Source organism: Canis lupus, chromosome 6, assembly GCF_003254725.2.
Source record: "Canis lupus dingo isolate Sandy chromosome 6, ASM325472v2, whole genome shotgun sequence".
NCBI lineage: Eukaryota > Metazoa > Chordata > Mammalia > Carnivora > Canidae > Canis > Canis lupus.
Genome location: NC_064248.1, coordinates 44,323,936 through 44,342,882, shown reverse-complemented (window position 1 = coordinate 44,342,882; position 18,947 = coordinate 44,323,936). Strand labels below are relative to the sequence as shown.

General features: G+C 36.4%; 1 long non-coding RNA gene across 3 annotated transcripts in view; it reads right to left on the bottom strand.

The window, feature by feature from the left end:
• LOC118355021 (uncharacterized) overlaps positions 1-18,947 on the bottom strand; it is a 93,913-nt gene that overhangs the window by 15,854 nt on the left and 59,112 nt on the right. For all 3 annotated transcript variants that reach the window (XR_007411362.1, XR_007411361.1, XR_007411360.1), the window contains exons 6-7: positions 9,883-9,952; positions 7,922-8,017 (exon numbers count right to left, since the gene is read on the bottom strand). This is a non-coding gene — a long non-coding RNA (uncharacterized LOC118355021). The remainder of the gene's footprint in view (positions 1-7,921; positions 8,018-9,882; positions 9,953-18,947) is intronic.

Sequence of the window (18,947 nt, the reverse complement as noted above, 5' to 3'; positions counted from 1 at the left end):
CATCATTGTATCCTAGTGATGAAGTTCACTTGATCATGATGTATGATTCTTTTAATGTGCTGCTGAATTCAGTTTGCTGGTATTTTCTTGAGAATTTTTGGAAGGATATTCATCAGAGATATTGCTCTGTAGTTTTCCTGTGTCTTCATCTGGCTTTAGTATCTGGGTAATTTCACCACAGAAAATGAGTTTGGAAGAGTTTCCTCCTCTTCGATTTCAATTTTTTGGAGGAGTTTGGGAAGAATTGACATTAATTCTTCTTTAAATGTTTGGTAAAATCCACCTGTGAAGCCATCTGGTCCTGGGATTTTCTTTGTTGGAAGGTTTTTGATTAGTGACTTGATCTCCTTGACTCACTATTAGTCTGTTCAGATTTTCTATTTCTTCATGATGTACTCTAGATACATTGTGTGCTTTTAGAAGTTTATCCATTTATTCTAGGCTATCCAATTTGTGGTGTCAAATTCCTCATATTAGTTGTTTATGATCCTTTCTATTTATGTGGTATCAGTTGTATTGTCTCCTCTTTCATTTATAATAGCTAAAGAATTGTTAATTTTGTTTATCTTTTCAAGGAGCCAAACTTGGGGGTTTTTTTTCTACATTTTCTATTGCTTTCATATTCTCCATTTCATTTATTTCTGCTCTGATTTTTATTTTCTTCCTTCTGTTAATATTGTGCTTAAATTACTTTTCTTTTAGTTCCTTGAGGTGTAATGCTAGACTGTTTGCTTGAAACTTTTCTTTTTTCTTCATATATACATTTATAGCTATACTTTCTTCTAAGAACTGCTTTTGCTTTATCTCTGAAGTTTTGGTATGTTGTGTTTCCATGTTCATTTCCCTTAAGTTAATCTTTGTTCCTCTTTTGTTTCTTTTTTGATCCGTTGGTTGTTCAAGGGTGTCATGTTTATTTTCCATCTATTCAAGAATTGTCCGACTTTCTCCCTGTGATTGTTTTCCATGTTCATACCACGATGATCAGAAAAGATACCTAATATAATTTCAATCTTATTAAATGAACTGAGTCATTTTTGTGGCCTAACACACAATCTATCTTAGAAAATGTTCCAACTCTCCTTGGAAGCATGTGTAATCTGCTGCTCTTGGATGGAATGTTCTGTAAATATCTGTTAAATTTTATTTGGTCCATAGCATTGTTCAAATCCACTATTTTCTTATTGATTCTCTGTCTGAATGATCTATCCTTGTTGACAGTGTGTTATTAAAGTCACCAACTATTATTGTATTGATGTTTATTTCTCCTTTTAACTATGTTAGCATTTGTTTTTTATATTTAGGTGCTTCTATATTAGGAGCATAAATACTTATAATCATTATATCTTCTTGAAGCATTGACCACCTTTGCATTATATAATGGTCTTCTTTATCACTTGTGACCATTTCAAGCTTAAAATCTATTTTGTCTGATATAAGTATTTATTACCCCTGCTTTCTTTTGGTTATCATTGGCTTAAAAGACTTTTCTCCACCTTTTTACTCTAAGCCTGTCTGCATCCTTAAAGCTAAATTGAGTTGCTTGTAGGCAGCATATTGGTGGATCTTATTTTTTTCTCCATTCTTCCATTCATTGTCTTTTAACTGGAGATTTAATCTGTTTATATTTAAGGTAATTATTGGTGGGTAACAACCTACTATTGCCATTGTGTTCATTGTTTTCTGACTGCTTTGTAGATCCTTTATTACTTTCTTCCTTTCTTGTTCTCTTCCTTTATGAAATGATGACTTTTTGTGTTGTTATGCTTTAACTTGACTCTCTTGTCCTGATTTTTGTGTATCTTTTTTTTAAGATTTTATTTATTTGTTCATTAGAGACACAGAGAGAGGCAGAGACATAGAGGAGAAAGCAGGCTCCTTGCAGGGAGCCGGACACAGGATTCAATCCCCCAAACCGGGATCATGCGCTGAGCCTAAGGCAGATGCTCAACTGCTGAGCCATCCAGGTGTCCCTGACTTTTGTGTATCTATTACAGGTTTTTCTTTTGTGGTTACCATGAGGTTTCATTAAAAATCTTACTGTTATAACATCCCACTTTAACCTGATAACAACTTAATTTCTATAGCATACAGAAAACATATACTTTTACTTCTTTCCCTCCCATCACATTATAGGCTACTGATGTTACAATTTACATCCTTTGTATATTGTGTATACAGTAATAAATTATTGCAGTTACACTTATTTTTAGTATGTTTATTCTTTTAACTTTCAAACTATAATTGTAAATGATTTACATACTATTACCAGTTAGAGAATCTGATTTAACGACATATTTACCTTTACTGATAACTTTTATACATTTGTTTTTCCAATGCTAATTAGCATCAATTCAATTTAAGTAGTAGAACACTGTTCAATACTTTTTATTTGGCAGACCTAATGATGATAAACTCCCTCAGTTTTATTTGTCTGGAAAAGAATTTTTCTCTCATTTTTGAAGGACGAGTTGGCTGGGTATACCATTCTTGGTTGATAGGACTTTTTTTCTTTTAATATTTTGAATAAATCATGTCACCCTACCTGGCCTACAAAGTTTCTGTTGTTAAATTATCTGAAGGTGTATCTGTGTATGTTATCAGTTGTTTTTCTATTGCTTTCAATTTTTCTCTTTTTATTTGACTTTTGACAATTGACTTACAATATGTCTCAGTTTATGCCTTTTAGGATTGAAACTTTTGGGAGTGTTTTGTGCCTCATAAATCTGGATGTGAATTTCTTTTCCAAAGTTTCAGAGTTTTTCCATTGAAAACTTAGTTTTCAATAGTTGAAATAGGTTCATTTCTCCTTTCCCCTTCTCTTCTCCCTCCAGAATTCCTATAATGCATAAATTTATTTTATTTTGCTGATGTCCCATAAGTTCTTTAGGCTCTCTTCACAGTGTTTCATTCATTTTTTTCCCTTTGCTCTCCTGACTGGATAATTTCCAATAGAAATTGGAAATTGAATTTTCTTCTGCTTTTTGAAACCTGCTATTGAAGCTTTCTATTGAATTTTTCAGTTCAGTCATTGTGTTCCTAAGCTTTGGTATTTCCACTTAGCTTGTCTGATGATTTCTATTTCTTTGTTAAAGTTCTCATTTTGTTCATGAATCTTTTTCCTAATTTCATTTAGTTGTCTGTATATTCTTGTAGTTCACTGATTTTCCTTGAGACAATTTTCCTAACTTTTTTTTAAGAGTTGCTTTATTTTTTTTTAAAGATTTTATTTATTTATTCATGAGAGACACAGAGAGAGAGTCAGGCAAAGACATAGGCAGAGGGAGAAGCAGATTCCCTCTGGGGAACCCAATGCAGGACTTGATCCCAGGACCCCCCCAGGACCATGACCTGAGCCAACAGCAGACACTCAACCACTGAGCTACCCAGGTGCCCCTCTAAAATTTTTGTTAGAAAGTTCAGTGATTACATTTTAGGCTAAGTTATGGGAGCTTTATTTGATTCCATTGTAGTGTCATATTTACTTGATGCTTTGTGATCCTTCTATTCTTGTGTTGGCATCTGCCTTTGAGTAAACACTCTCCTTGTTCAGATTCTGCAGTTTTTGTTTCAGCACAGAAAGACCTTCACCAGCCAGCTCAGCTTAGGGTACTCAGTCAGTTGGTAGCATCTGTGAGCAGATGGAGCTTGCCACTGGAGTCTCTAATTAGATTGGGCCACTGTCCCTGCTCTTGGGGAGGGGGTGGAGTTTGTCACTGGTTGAGTTGGCCTTCTGGCTGGACTCTGTGTTCAAGTAGTGCTGCTATGTGCACTACCTAGTTGGGCAAGTTTTCCATGTTTAGATGGTGCCATTCTCTGGGCTCTGCAGTCACCTCTGGTTGGGTAGGATTGCAGGCTATACTCCCCACAGGGCAGTGCCACTGATGAAATGCTGCAATAGGATAGGGTTTGGGGCTATACTCTGCAATCCTTCCTGTTCAGGTTTGGCCTCAGTTTGTCCCCACCAACTTGGGTGTTATCCCTGGCTTGACTCTCCATTTGGGCTGTGGGCTGGAATTCATGGTCAGATGGGACCTTAGTCTGTACTCTGCAATTAGGGCAGCAGACCATGCCTCAAACTTGGGCAGGGCTACAGGCTGGCTTCACAATTCAGTAAGCTACTGGCCATGCTCCTCTGTTGGGAGAGGTTGCTGGCTGGGCTCTCTGATCAAGTGGGGCCTCTAACTATACCCCATGGCTAAGTGAGGCTGGTGACCATGCTCTGAAGCTGAGTAGGCTCACTGTCCTTGCTTCTCAGTCAGGTAGGGCTGCAGGATATGCTCTGTGATTGAGCAAGGTCACTGGATAAGCTCCGTGCTTGGGTCAGGACACAAGCTGTTTAGCCATCCGTTAAGGCCATATCATCTGCTTTATTACTACTGAGTAAGGTTATAGGCTGGGCTTGGCAGCTGGGTCATTACCATAGGTTGGGCTCCAAAGCTCCTCAGGAAGCTTGAGCCTCCCTGGCTATGTGGAGTAAGAGACTATGCTCAACAGATGGGCAGGGCTGCTGGCTTGGCTCCCTGCCAGGCAGAACCATGAGATATCTTCCACAGCTTCAGGGTTTTGTGGCCACTATTCCTGAAGAGTGGGTCTGGATGCTGTGCTTAGTAGTTGGGCAGAACTGTGAATTTCCTCTCCTGCTCAGGCAAGGCCAGAATATGTGCTTCACAGCTAATGTGGCCCTCTGGCTAGAGAACTAAATAAGGCTGAAATGCCAACCAAGCTTCCTGGCCTGACAGGGTCACTGGCTTCAGTCTGCTGATCTACAGAGATGCTGGCTGGGATCTCTGCTCAGATGCCACTGCAAGCAGGAATAGGATCTGCCAAGATGTAAATACTAGTTCCTTTAAGCCCTGTCCCCCTTATCTGTCTCTATCTTAACCCCAGTAGTTGAACTCCACAGATTCTCCCCATGATCTCTGTGAGGGATGACCCAAGTAAGTCTCCTGGGAAGCATCCTACAATGCTGGGGAAATTGGATGTCGACCAGGAGGAGGGTGTGTGTGTGTGTGTGTGTGTGTGTGTCCTCTTTTTCCCATGGGAAAAAATTGTAGAGCCAGGGAGGCTCTCCTAGTAAGGTACAGTGCCCTCTCAGAAAGGGGGGGTATGATTAAAGTGAAAGCACTTCTCTTACCTTTCAAATGCAGTCCTGCTCAGTCTCTGTTGTCCAGGGGAGGCCTACAGCCTCCTCCCTGGACTCTGCAGTTTCATAATGGTGTCCTGTCTGCATAGTGGCTAGTTGGTCTTCATATTAGGAAGATTGAAGTTAGGAACCAGGAACAATCTATGTCACCATCTTGATGATGTCATCCGGTCCTTTAGGCTATTATGCTTAAAATGAACTTTTTTTTTTTTAATTTTTTTTTATTTATGATAGTCACAGAGAGAGAGAGAGAGGCAGAGACACAGGCAGAGGGAGAAGCAGGCTCCATTCACCGGGAGCCTGATGTGGGATTCGATCCCGGGTCTCCAGGATCGCGCCCTGGGCCAAAGGCAGGCGCCAAACCGCTGCACCACCCAGGGATCCCCTAAAATGAACTTTTTAAAATACACAAGGTAGGGAATCCCTGGGTGGCGCAGTGGTTTAGCGCCTGCCTTTGGCCCAGGGCGCAATCCTGGAGACCTAGGATTGAATCCCATGTCGGGCTCCCGGTGCATGGAGCCTGCTTCTCTCTCTGCCTCTCTCTCTCTCTCTCTCTCTCTGTGACTATCATAAATAAATAAAAATTAAAAAAAAATAGACAGTCTTTATAAATAAATAAATAAATAAATAAAAAATAAAATACACAAGGTAGTAATTCCTTGATAACGTGACCTTTGTTTTATAAAAAATATTCCAGATATAGAACACCTTTCATTTTGCATTTTTCATGACTGGATTTTTAAGAGTGGTTCCAAAAGTATCTTTAAGTTAGGCATTAGAATATATGTTGTTTCATATAAGTTCATTTCCTTTTTTAGAGGTGAAAATATCTTTTCTCCTTGCTCTGATTTCGGTTTTGCCATTGAAGTTAATATCGCTTTTGCTAATTTAGAGTCGTTTTTTTTTAATTCAGAGTTTAAATCAATTTCTGATTTCATTTAGAGTATTCCACACAACGTTCATATCTTTCTCTCGTCACATCCCCTCCTTTAAAGTATTTGCAAGAACTGTGGCCTACCACAAACAGTCAAACATTGGGAAATGACAGTGAAAATTATTGAGTTGTATTCGAGTACTGGATTATTCAAATAACCTAGCAAAGCAACAGCACACATAGAAACACACATCACAATTGCTGATTTAATAACTTACTTTGTTTTCAGAATTTGTTGTTTCTTAGAATGCCATTTACCTGTCTGGGAACACCACTCATAAGTTTTTATATACTGTATTTTTTAAGTATAGATTTATGCTTTGGGATGCCTGGGTGGCTCAGGGGTTGAGCATCTGCTCTTGAGTCAGGGCATGATCCCGGGGTCCGGGATCGAGTCCCACATCAGGCTTCTGCGAAGAGCCTGCTTCTCCCTCTGCCTATGTCTGCCTCTCTCTCTCTGTCTCTCTCTCTGTCTCTCATGAATAAATAAATAAAATCTTTAAAAATAAATAAACTTATGCCTTTTTTTTTTTTCAAGAATGACTCACCATTAACAGCAGACAGGGTCAAGACCATACACTTATAAAATGGCAGTAACTACAAGCATGACTGCCTGATGAGATCATGACTACTTCTTTCCATCATGTTCCTGTCCCTCTTCCCTCAGGTTGGGTGGCTGCCTTTCAAGTGTCCAGAATAGCTGATCTCTAACTTCCCTGGTTCTCAGGCTCTATGCTTGTCCATGACCCATGCCAGTTATCACATTACACAAATGCAAAAAAAAAAAAAAAAAAAGTAGGCATGTGCTAACTTACCATCCTTCCTGAAACAGAGGATAAAATTATACATTTAATTATATATTTATTCCACTTTCAGAGTAGTTGAACCCTAGAAAAAAACTGTCTAGAGAGACATATTAGTCTATCTTGGAGGTTTGAAATATTGGATTAGGCCACCATTTGAATGTTTAAATATCACGTCAGGAAAAGTAAATCAGATGACCTTGAAGACACTTAGAGCTTTAAAATACTGCTAAGGTTTTGATGCCAGGGATTAGCCCATTAAGCCATTGCCACTGGCTGTAAGCATTATGATATTCTGAGGCTGGTGTGAGCCTCTGTACTGCTCAGGGCTTAGTTACTATGGAAAAAAGAAAAATCAGATTAAGCTGTCAGATCCCCAAATTAACATGTGCACCTAATTGGCTTAGTTTGTTATTATTATTATTCATACAATTACAATTTGTATCTAGAGAAAATGTGATCATTATTTTTAAATTGCTATTTCAGAAAGGCAAGTTATCAATATTAACATTGTGACAGAATTAAAGAAAATTCATAAAATGTACAGAAATACAGCTAAATCCAAAATGGGCATATCAGTACATAAGTAGGAACACATTTTCAAGTTCTTGATATGCTTGGCCTCTATCCCATACCACTAATTACTTCTCAGCTCAAATGGGCAAAATCGTTAGCAATTTGCTTGGCAATAGGTGAAAAGATATGTTTCTTTTTTTCTTTCCCTGTGGAAAATTGTCTGCATTGTACTGCAATGCTGAGCAAGTTATTCTTAGCAGCACGTCTCCTCAGACATTTTATGGCAGCTTGGGGAATATTAAATGTATGATGTATGATTAATAAATAATTACAACTATGTGTCCAATCTTTAACTCCATATTCAAAAGGAGTTTTGACTGTGTGAAACATTTGCAAGGAGTTCTGAAAACAATATATTTATACATTTTAATTTAGATTTATTCCTGTGTTAAAGTACAAATATTTACATATTCCATGCATATTTTACATATAGAATTATTTTAACCATTATCAGTATACAACTACCTCCAGGGAGAAATGCAGCAAGGAATTTAGCAGCAGGAAAACATAGTAAACAACAATTTAGGACAGAAGGTAAAGAGCATCGTAAACATGGAGAATCTGAAATTAGAGAAAGAATTTTTAATTAGGTGGAATGTAATCACTCAGCTGGAATTTGTCTACGTTACCAGAACAGGAGCGTTTTGTTATTGTTGTGGAAAGTGCTTTCAAGATATTTCATTAACAAACCAAGCAGAAAATCCCATTTCAGTCTTATTCACTGTTTCTCTCTCTCTCTCTCTCTCTAAGAATACAGTGCAATATGAGCTTAGCTTATCTGTTATTGTGCAGTGATATGATATTGGAATGATTACATCATTTGCAGCATGGTATAATCTTGGTGGGCTTAGGTCCTGAATTTTCTAGTAAAATCCCAAATTCCTACTTGATCAATTCTATGTGTCATCTTTAGATTCCAAAGTTATGGGCATTTGACTATGAAATAAAAAGCTGTAGCTGGTCAAAAGAACACTTCTAATTCCCACTAGACCACACAGTTTGTGCTCAAAAATGTTTCTTAAGCAATTTGTGTTGCAGTCCCTTCCCTTCCCCACTCTTATGCAAAGGCATGAATGCTAGAATATCAAACAGCCTCATTCCACAGCTGAACTAGTATTAGGCAGCATGGCTTAGCAGGTAAAAAGTTTGGTATTTGTGTGCTTGAATTTTAATCCCAGCTTTGCTAATCCTAACTCTGTGTGATGCTGGGCAAATGATTTAACCACTCTGTGCTTCAGCTTCCTCTCTTAAATAGACTTCACGATAATGACAATTTCTCATGGAGTTGCTTTGACCAGTTGGCATGCATGATCATTTGGTATACATGACCAGTTGGTATATACAAAACACCCAATAAAGTACAGAATAGTAAATGTGATGTATGTATTGATGAAATAAACACAGGTGAGAAAGGGGAGCATATGAGTTCAAATTCTCTATTATTAACTCAGTTATTCAGCTGCAGTGCTCTCTTTGTAGTCCAGCTCATAAACCCTAAAAAATGGATTTTGTTCTGTATAAATATGAGAAAGCAAAGTATTGAAGTTGAGAAACTTGCCCATCGTCTCAGCTAGTGACTCCCAATCTTTAAATCTGGATTTCACATCTGTGCTATCTTAACTCTGCTTCCCTAAGGTACCCAGAGATTTTGCAAGCTGATTATTGCCCTATTATATCATGCCTTGACCCTAATTTCATTGTTTACAAAGCTATGTAGCAGGCATAATTTTTAGACATAGGTTGATTGAAAAGCAATGTTTGCCTTCTCACAATAAAGACTAGTGGCTACAGAACCAGATTCTAGAGCAGAAGAGCCTATGTTCATAATATCAGCTCCACCACTGCCTGAGTGACTGTGGGCTAAATCTCTGTGCCTCAGGGTCCTCTTTTGCTATGTGGGCATAATAGTACTTAATTCAGGTTATTTAAATTTTAAATTAATTAATAAAAATAAAGCACTAGAATAATGGCTGGCACATAGGAAGCACTACAGAAATGTTTCTTGTTAATACATTTATCATAACTACTACTGCTCAGGAGGCCTGGGAAGGGTTAGAGAAGAGACATTTAATGGTACTTCATTGATGTAACCATGGTCCCACAGAAATAAGTAAATGTATTCCCAGCTTTCATTCAAATAGAAAGTCATTTTTCTTGTCAAAAGGGATTTAATCTTCCTTCCTCACAAACCCTTGCTTTAGTGTTAAGAAGGACATTGATCCTCAAAGAAGAGACATTTAGAGATACAGCTCAGCTTAGAGATACAGATAGCTGGGGATTATACAGGCCCAACTAATAATAAGCAAAAATGTTGAAAGGAGGCAAAGCTCTCCATAAAAACTGCTAAAGAGCCAGTGTCTAATAACTAGTCTTTGGTCAAGTACATAAACAAGAAACTAAAAGGGAATGGAAGGGGTCCAACTGACCTGGATGAATGAGAACAATGTCACGTGCAGGAGGTGGAGACTGGAACAGAGGCATCCCCTTGGTCAAAGCCTATGGAAAGCAATGAGTGAAGAAGAAAAGAAAATTAATTTCAGAAATCTTGTATAGCCTTGAAAGTTGGTCATAGGTATGTACACAGTACATAGCTCTTAGTACAGAATGTAGTCTTAGTTGTTTTCTATATTTGCAGAATTCTAAGTATAAAAGTACTTTCAGGTCCTTTCAGTCCTTTTACAAAGAAAAGTTGCCTCAAGAGGCTGAACCCCACTCAGCTGTTTACTTGAGATTCTAGGGTTCATAGTGTACAAAATAAATAGCACTTACAATATTCTCTCTTAATAAGGCTTATTTCTGAGTGGGCTTTTCTTAGGCTTGCCTTGGTAGAGTTTTAGTTTCCCATTTGCTTTGTCTTTTGTTTTCGGGAGAGGAGAAAACTTGAACAGATTTGTTGAGAGACTCAGTGAATGGGTCACTAAGAGGATTGTAGATTTTAATAGACTCTTCTCTTGCCTTCCCACGCAGCTAGCTATTTCCTAAAATCCTAAGTTTGAAGGATTTGAAATAGAACTTTAAATATTATACAGCTGAATCATCAAAGGGTTTTAAACCTGCCACTGGATGAAGGGCAGAAAAAGGACCACCTGATCTAAAGCTGTGAATTCTTAGCACTGAGGATGGTTCCCTGGAGCAGAACAGAGAAAAACAGGAAAGGAAATGCTTAATTGAACCAAAATAGGCTACTATGATATACATGGAAAGCAAAGCTTTAAAATGATAAATTAAAATAAAAGGTAAAGACAGTAAAGATGATGTTAACTTTCTTTCTTGGAAGCTGCTAACTTATATAGGGCAATGGCTCTCAGAGGCTAGAAAAAGCACTGGTCCATAGTGATGTTTTCAATGATTCCCAACAAAGTGAGGACAAAATGGTAAGTTTTTTCATTCTGTGTTTTTTTAAATTACTATTTAAAGGATTATTCCTTATTCTGGGAGTGTGTTTATTAGCATTTTTGTATTAAATATCCTTTAATTGGAAGAGATGGTGATAACATAAGGTAGTTTATTTTTTCATTTCAAAGCCTTTACTAATCAAAATTAAAGGTCAACACTATAAACCCCTCAATCAAAAAAAAATCTGATTTGTGAAAAACAAAATCTGAGACCCAGTAATCTAAGTCAGTTCTTTTCCAGAGAGTGAATTAGAATTACCTTAGAAGCAGTTTCAAAATAGACACATCCACTCCCCTCTGCTGTGAGCTCTCAGAAGGAAAGTGGAAAGAGAAGGAAGAGAGATATGTATTTTTATTTAAGATTCTGATACAGACCCTAATTGACATCCACAGTTCTCAAGAGAGAATGATCAACTATCATCCCTGGAAGACTCATATCTTCTTTACATTTGTATTTTTTTTTAATTTATTCACCTCTGTGGACAGGAGACAAATAGTTTTCAATGAAGTTTCCTAAATGAGAAGAATAATATTTCGGGAAACAAGTTTCTCTGCTCCACATAAAAAAGATCTTTGAAGGGGAAGCTTCAAGCAAACGACAATTCTTTTCATAAAGAAATCATAATACGAAAACTCTAGGGATATAACAAATATATTCTTGACTGTGGTGGCAGGCTAAATAAAGTCCTTGAGCTAATTTTAATGGAAAAAGTTTCCACATACAAACTGAGTAAGTAGATATACTCTATAAATATATATTTCTTGTGCTCTAAAAAGCTACATGGGGGAATGCTAGAACAAATATTCAAATTGTGTAAGATGGGTGGAAGTGGAAAAGTAAACCCAGGTTCTTTAACACTGTGAAGCAAAATAAGATATTTAAGATACTGAGTTCTTCTCTGTCTTTGAATAGATTAGTCTAGTATCATTTTTTGGCTCCAATTTGGTTGATTTCTTCACTGGCCAAATATATCTATATATATTTATTTATATGTGTCCTTATTTATTGATTTCCATGATGGGCTATACTTCCTTACACGTAATACTGCAACTGAAGCTGTATACCCTATTCCCTTCCCCCATCCCACCCTAACACTAGCATAAACTGTTTAAACTCCTATGCAAATCCTACTAATTCTCTGGTGCCTCTTCTGTTTACACAAACAGTGAACACTTAGTATGTGACCAGGCACTTGCAAGGCCCTAAATGGCAATGAAGGGCAATAATAACTTTTAAGCAAATTATGGTTTAGGTGTGAAATATGGCTTAGAAGTCTTGAATAGAAACAGGGAGCTTCATTAGGAGGCTAAGGCAATAGTCTAGGACAATGATTGTCAAAGTATGGTCTTCAAATTGGCAAAAACAAAATCACCCAGCAACTTGTTAGACATGTAACAAGTTATAAATTTTTATCCCTCATTCCAGACCTACCACATCACAAACTATAGGCTGTGCCCCAGCAGTCTGCACTGTGGCAAGCCTTCCAGGAGATGTTGATGTACACCAAAGTTTGTGAACCACTGACTTAGCAGAAGAGTGTTAGGAGACAAGATTACTGGCTGTGGATTGGAAAATAGAAAATACCTTCTACAGATGTTACTGCACTGAAAACATGATGACTGATAGGTGACAAGGAAGAAATGGAATAGCATTTGAAGTTTATGGTTTGTGTGATTGGTGCCTAGTGGAGCCTTTCAGAGATAGAGAAATATAGGAAAATATCAGGTTTGAGGTGGTCAGTGCATAAAATAAATGCTTATTTCATGTTGGGATGTGTCAAATATGAAATATTGGACATTCAAGTGAAGATATCCAGAATGGTAGGATAATAGAGAGATCTAAACAAAGGTAAAGGGATTAAGGGTTTAAGGTGAAGGGATTAAGATAAAGGTGATCTTAGGAGTGATTAAAGTTAAATAGCTAATAAAAAAAAACAGGAGGAAGATATGATTTTACTTATACATAGAATATGAAAAAGCTAAACAAATGGACAAAAACTACAAATGAGATATCATCTCCCACCTACAGAATAGCTAAAATCAAAAGCACAAGAAATAACAAGTATTTCAAGGATGTGGACAAAAAGATACATTCGTTTTGGTGAAAATGTAAATTGGCGCAGCCACTGTGGAAAAGAGTAGGAGGTTCCTCAAAAAATTAAAAACAGAAATGATGCAATAATTCCACTACTGAGTACTTACCTAAAAAAAAAACAAAAACAGTATTTCAAAAAGATATGTGCATCCCTGTGTTTATTGCAGCATTATTTACAATTGCCAGATATGGAAACCACTTATGTACCCATTGATAGATAAATGGATAAGGAAGTAGGGTATAGATATACAATGGAATATTACACATCCATAAAAAGGATGAGATCTTGCCATTTGTGACAATATGGATGGATCTAGAGAATATGATTCAAAGCGAAATAAGTCAGACTTAGAAAGAAAAATATCATAGGATTTCACTCATATGTGAAATCTGAAAAACTAAATGAATGAATAAACAAGTAAAAGGAAGACTCAAACCCATAAACAGAGAACAAATCCATTGTTGTCAGAGGGAAGGAGGACGGACAGAATGGATGAAGGGTAATGGGAGATATAGGCTTCCAATTATGGAATGAACATGTCATGGGAATAAAAGGTACAGCATTGAGAACATAGTCAATGGTATTGTAATAGTGATAAACAGTAACAGATGGTAGCTACCCTTGTGGTGAGCATAGCATAACACATGGAGATCTTGAAGTGCTAATAAAATAACATTGTATGTCAACTAGACTAAAATAAACATTTGTTTTATAAAGCCAGACTCAAAAATGTAGAGAACAAACTGGTGGTTGCCAGAGAAAAGGTGGATAGGGGGAATGGGAAAAATAGATAAAGGGGATTAAGAGCCACAAACTCCCAGTTATGAAATAAATAAGTAACAGGGATGAAAAGTGAATCATAGGGAATGTAGTTAATAATATTATAATAATGTTGTATGATGACAAATGGTAACTACATTTATTGTAGTGAGCTTTCTGTAATGTATGGAACTGCCAAATCACTATGTTGTACACTCATAACTAATATAACATTCTATATTAATACTTCAATTTTAAAAAAGGTGGAAGTAACTCAAGGAGAATATGAGAAGTGACAGAAACTGAAGATGGAGCCTAGAAAACACATTTAAAGACTAGATAATAGCAGAACCTAGGAGAGGAAAAATACGGAATTTTAGAAATTCAATAGTTTCAAGAAGGAGGAATTAGTCCACAGTTATAAATGTCACATAAAGGGGCACCTGGCTGGCTCAGTTGGAAGAATACGAAACTCCATACTGAGTATAGAGAATACTTAAGTAAATAAAAACTTTAAAAAATAATAAATGTCACAAGAAGATTAGAATAAGGAGAGAAGGATACCTGGATGGCTCAGCGGTTGAGCATCTGCCTTTGGCTCAGAAAGTGATCCCAGGATCCAGGATCAAGTCCCGCATCGGGGTCTCTGCAGAGAGCCTGCTTCTCCCTCTGCCTGTGTGTGTGTGTCTCTCTCCCTTTCTCTGTGTCTCTCATGAATAAATGAATAAATCTTAAAAAAAAAAAGAATAAGGAGATATCCATCACATTTAGAAATGAAGATAGTTGTGACTTTGCTAAGAGAAATTTCAGTAATAAAGAAATGAGAATATAGTAGGAGAAAAAAGGAATGAATCAGGACTTTTGGTTTCAGCCCCAATATGTAAAAAGCTTAGAATTCATCACTTTTATCCTTACAACAAAAAAAGTTGGACAAACTAAAAATAAATGACTTTTGTTGGATTCATCAGAGAACTGAGGTTTCAGGGAAAATCATTACCTCAAAATTGGACAGAAGGGGAATCATTCAGGAAGAAAGGGATCAGATATATTTTTCTGAAGTAGAAGCCATTGTTAGTCATAAACTGATAGGAACACTTAAAAAGTAATTTTGGAAAATTGCTGGAGGATGACAATGGACTAGAATAAGTGTGAGAAACCCCTGGGAACCTTCATAATATCATAGACACTTCTTCCAGGTGATGGTCTCAATAAAGTTTCTCCCTGAACCGGTCATGGTGAGGAAGGGATTCCACTCTAGGGTTATGGGGAATAACCAAACACACAACAGCTGACCCTGGACATATGACTTGACTGTAATTTATTAGTCACATATACTCACAGCCCAAGAGTGATGAATATTGTATGCAATGCAGGAATGCATGAGGGTTTCACTTGGGAACAGAGTGAACAATAAGGTGCTATAGGAGGCAAGCTTAGTAATAGCAAGAGGGTGAGGTGACCCTGAGTTCCTACATAAGGATGGATGTCTGTGACAGTATGTTTTATCATAAATCCCAGCTAAACAGAGGGCAAATTAGGGTAGGCCATTCAAGGCCCTCCTGATTTTACCAAATGCCAAGGAAGCACATAATTCTAGGCTTTGACCTTACACCTCAGGCAGGGACACTTATAATCATTGTGAACTATGTCTCAAATTTTATCAGAATAAAAATTGTGCTCCAGAGTGAAATTTTTTACCAAAGCTTAGCCCAGTTAGAGAAAGGGTATTTTTTCCACTCCAGGCTTAGCTAGCCTTTCCATCTCATAAAAAGGAAAATAAAATAATCAACATGAGTCAAGATTTCAAGAGCGTAGATAGGAACAAAAACGAGAGTAGATAGGAGCAAAAGAAAAATCAAACAAAAATCTATACCACTGGGGAAATAGTTGCAAAAGTCATAAACCTAAAACACAAATCCATTACAACACTGAGACTTAAATGGAAGATTATGAAATGCCTCTCTCCCCAAACTTCACCATCACACCAGCAGGGCTCTAATATAGTGACAGTGAAATACAGCTGGAAGAACTGCAAGACACAGACCCTCTCTAAGAAGGAGACATTAGGAAATTGCAAAGTCAAGAAGGAAGACAGAAGCAGGACACTAGAGAAAGTGAAGCCTATGACACCTATAGTTACAGAAAATATTAAATGCACCCCACTTCTAGCCAGATCACCAGATGTCCTCATCCTAAAGACTTAGTTACCTCAATTCTTATTACCTGATCTGAGATGCCCAGCTTTTGACAGAAAATTACAAGGCTTGGCAAATGCAATAAAAAATACAGAATGAAAAGACAAAGCAACCATCAGAACCAGGCTTGCTACAACACAGATGTTAGAACTGTCACATGGGGAATTAAAAAAAATGAGTAATATGTTAAGAGTTCTAGTGGTAAAGTAAACAAACATCTGATAATATGAGAAATGAAAACTCTTAAGAAAGAACCAAAATAAAATGTTAGAAATCAACAACATTGTAACAAAAAAGAAAGATGATTTTGATTGGCTCCTCAATAGATGCAACACAGGTGAGAAAATAACCAGCAACTGTGATGATAATTCATCAGAAACTTCCCAAACTGAAATACAAAGAAAATAAAAGAATTTAAAAAAATAAAACAGGCATCTAAGAAATACCAGACAATTTCTAAAAGTGTAACGTGTGTAATTGGTATATCAGAAGAAGAAGAAAATAAAACAGTAATGGATTGTAACCCAGAGTATAAAATAAATACTCATGGGTCTATCATGATATAAATAGATGATTAAATAAATTACTAATGGGGGAAATGGATAAGATGTCCAGGCAGAAAAATTCCAAATAATTATATAGGTGCTTTACCCTAAAAAAAAAAAAAAAAGCATAATTTCTCCTTAAGAATTGGTTGTGCATTGGAACTTCCTTCCATTGCACAGGTGTCAGGAGGAAAATATAGACTTTTCTATGAATTATTTCAAATTGGATAATCATATGCATTAAAATAAATTTTGGTCCATGCCTTACACCATATAAAAATAATTCAAAATGGGTCATATACTTGAATGCAAAGTCTAAAACTAGAAAACTTTTAGAAGAAAACAAAGAAGAAAATCTTTGTGACATTCAACCAGGTAAGTTTTCTTAAATGTGACACCAATATCACAATCTTTAAAGTAAAAATTTAATAATTTTACATAAATCCAAATTAAGAACTAGTTTTTATAAAAATAGTGTTGAAAAATGGAAAAATAAGTCATTGACGGGGAGAAAGTACGTGCAAATCATAGAAATGTTAAGGTACTTGTGTTCATAATATATAAAAACTTACAACTCAAGGGTAAGAAAACAAACCAATAGTGAAAACTGACAAAAGATCTGAATAATTTCTTCACCAAATTGGATATACAAATGACATGAAATAATGCTCAACATTATTAGTAATTAGGAAAATGCATTAAAACCACAAAAATACCTAAACACTCACTAGAATGAATATAATCAAAAAGGCATTCTAAATGTTAGAAAGAATGTAGGGACACTGGAATTCTCATACACTACAGGTAGGAATGTAAAAATGGCAATAAGCACTTTGGAAAAAGTTTGTTAGTTTCTTTAAAAAGTTCAGCATACACTTAGCATACAACACAAAAATTTCACTCCCAGGTATCTCCCAAAGTAAATGAAAATATATGATCAGATAAAGACTTCTACATGATTATTATAGAAGTATTATTTGTGATACCCAAAACTTGGAAACCATTCAATTGTCAAAATAAATGAACCAACTCTGGTATATTTGCGTAATAAAATTCCACTCAGCAATAAAAAGAAACACACACATATATAAATGTAAAACACAAAAGAACCTCACAACACTATGCCATATGAGAAAACTTATATACAAAAACTACATATTGTACAAATCCAAATGTTTGAAATTTCTAGAAAAAATAAAACTATGAAGACAGAATCAAATCAGTGGTTGTCTGGTGCTGGGAGTGAGAATGGGGTTAACTCTAAAGGGCATGAAGGAAATTTTTGGGGTGATGGAAGTGTTCTAAAACCAGAATGTGATGACGGCTGCATATCTCAATATATTTACTAAGACTCATACAACTATATACTTAAAATAGGTAAAATTTCTGGCCTGTAAACTATATCTCAATAAAGATATTTTAAAACACAGTGAGTATTTGCTAAAGGATGCAGAGATTTTACTTACTTGAAAACTATGAAAGGAAAGACATAAGCTCAGATAGAAAGTAAATAGACTTGATGGAGATTTATTTTCCCCTATAAAACTGAGAAACCATTGAGCAAATGTAGTACAAAGAAGCCAGTAAAGAATAAGAGGTTAAAAACATGGCAAAGAGAGAAAATCATTAATAGATCTGGATCCTTGAAGAAACTCAAAAGCAAGTAGAGTCACTTTAGGCAAAAAGGATTACCTCATCCTCTGCAATGGAGAGGAGTAGAAAAGACGATGAAATTAAAGAAAACAAATGGTGGTGATGGGGCAAAAAGGCAGCAAGAGCTCTATCCTGGTGGTGTCACTTACTTAGAATTAAATGGAAAGAAAAATATATTTCTTAGTCATTCAGATTCTTCCTAATGGTTACAGACTCTTCAATTAGCTAGTGTGAATGCAGAGTGGTGTTCTTTCTAGCTGAAGTGAATTTATACCTGTAGTTATAACAATCCAACCTGGCAAAAATAATCTTCAGCATCAATCAAGGAGGAGAGGTGTGTACAGTTGGGGGTCTGAGTGCAGAAGAGTTTAGAAAAGCACCTGATTGCAACTGAAGAAAAAGCTGATTGGAATCTATAGGATTCCTGAGAACTTGACCTACAGCTGAGCTTGGAGGTAAGGAGTAAATAATTACCTCATTTCTCCTGTTGGGCATTTTCCTTCAGCTCTTCTCCATAGCACAGGGTGGATGAAAAAAAAGGCTGGTGGTTAGATGAATCCATTAATGCTCCAAGTATTTCCCAGAGGTTTCTCTAGCAACTGCTTTAACTCAACTTGATTGCTCTAGCATCCTATCTTTCTCTGCAACTAGTCCCTACATCAACCTACCACCTTCTAGTTCCATCTGCCACCATATTTTACCTCAAAGTCCTCTATAATTATTTCACTTGTGCATATCTCTTCTCTGTTAAGAGCATTATGTGCAGGGAAACCATTTCTTAGGATTTCTTGGAGTCCCACTTTAGTTCTGAGCAATTAGTAGCACTCAAGATTTGTTAAATTGAAAAT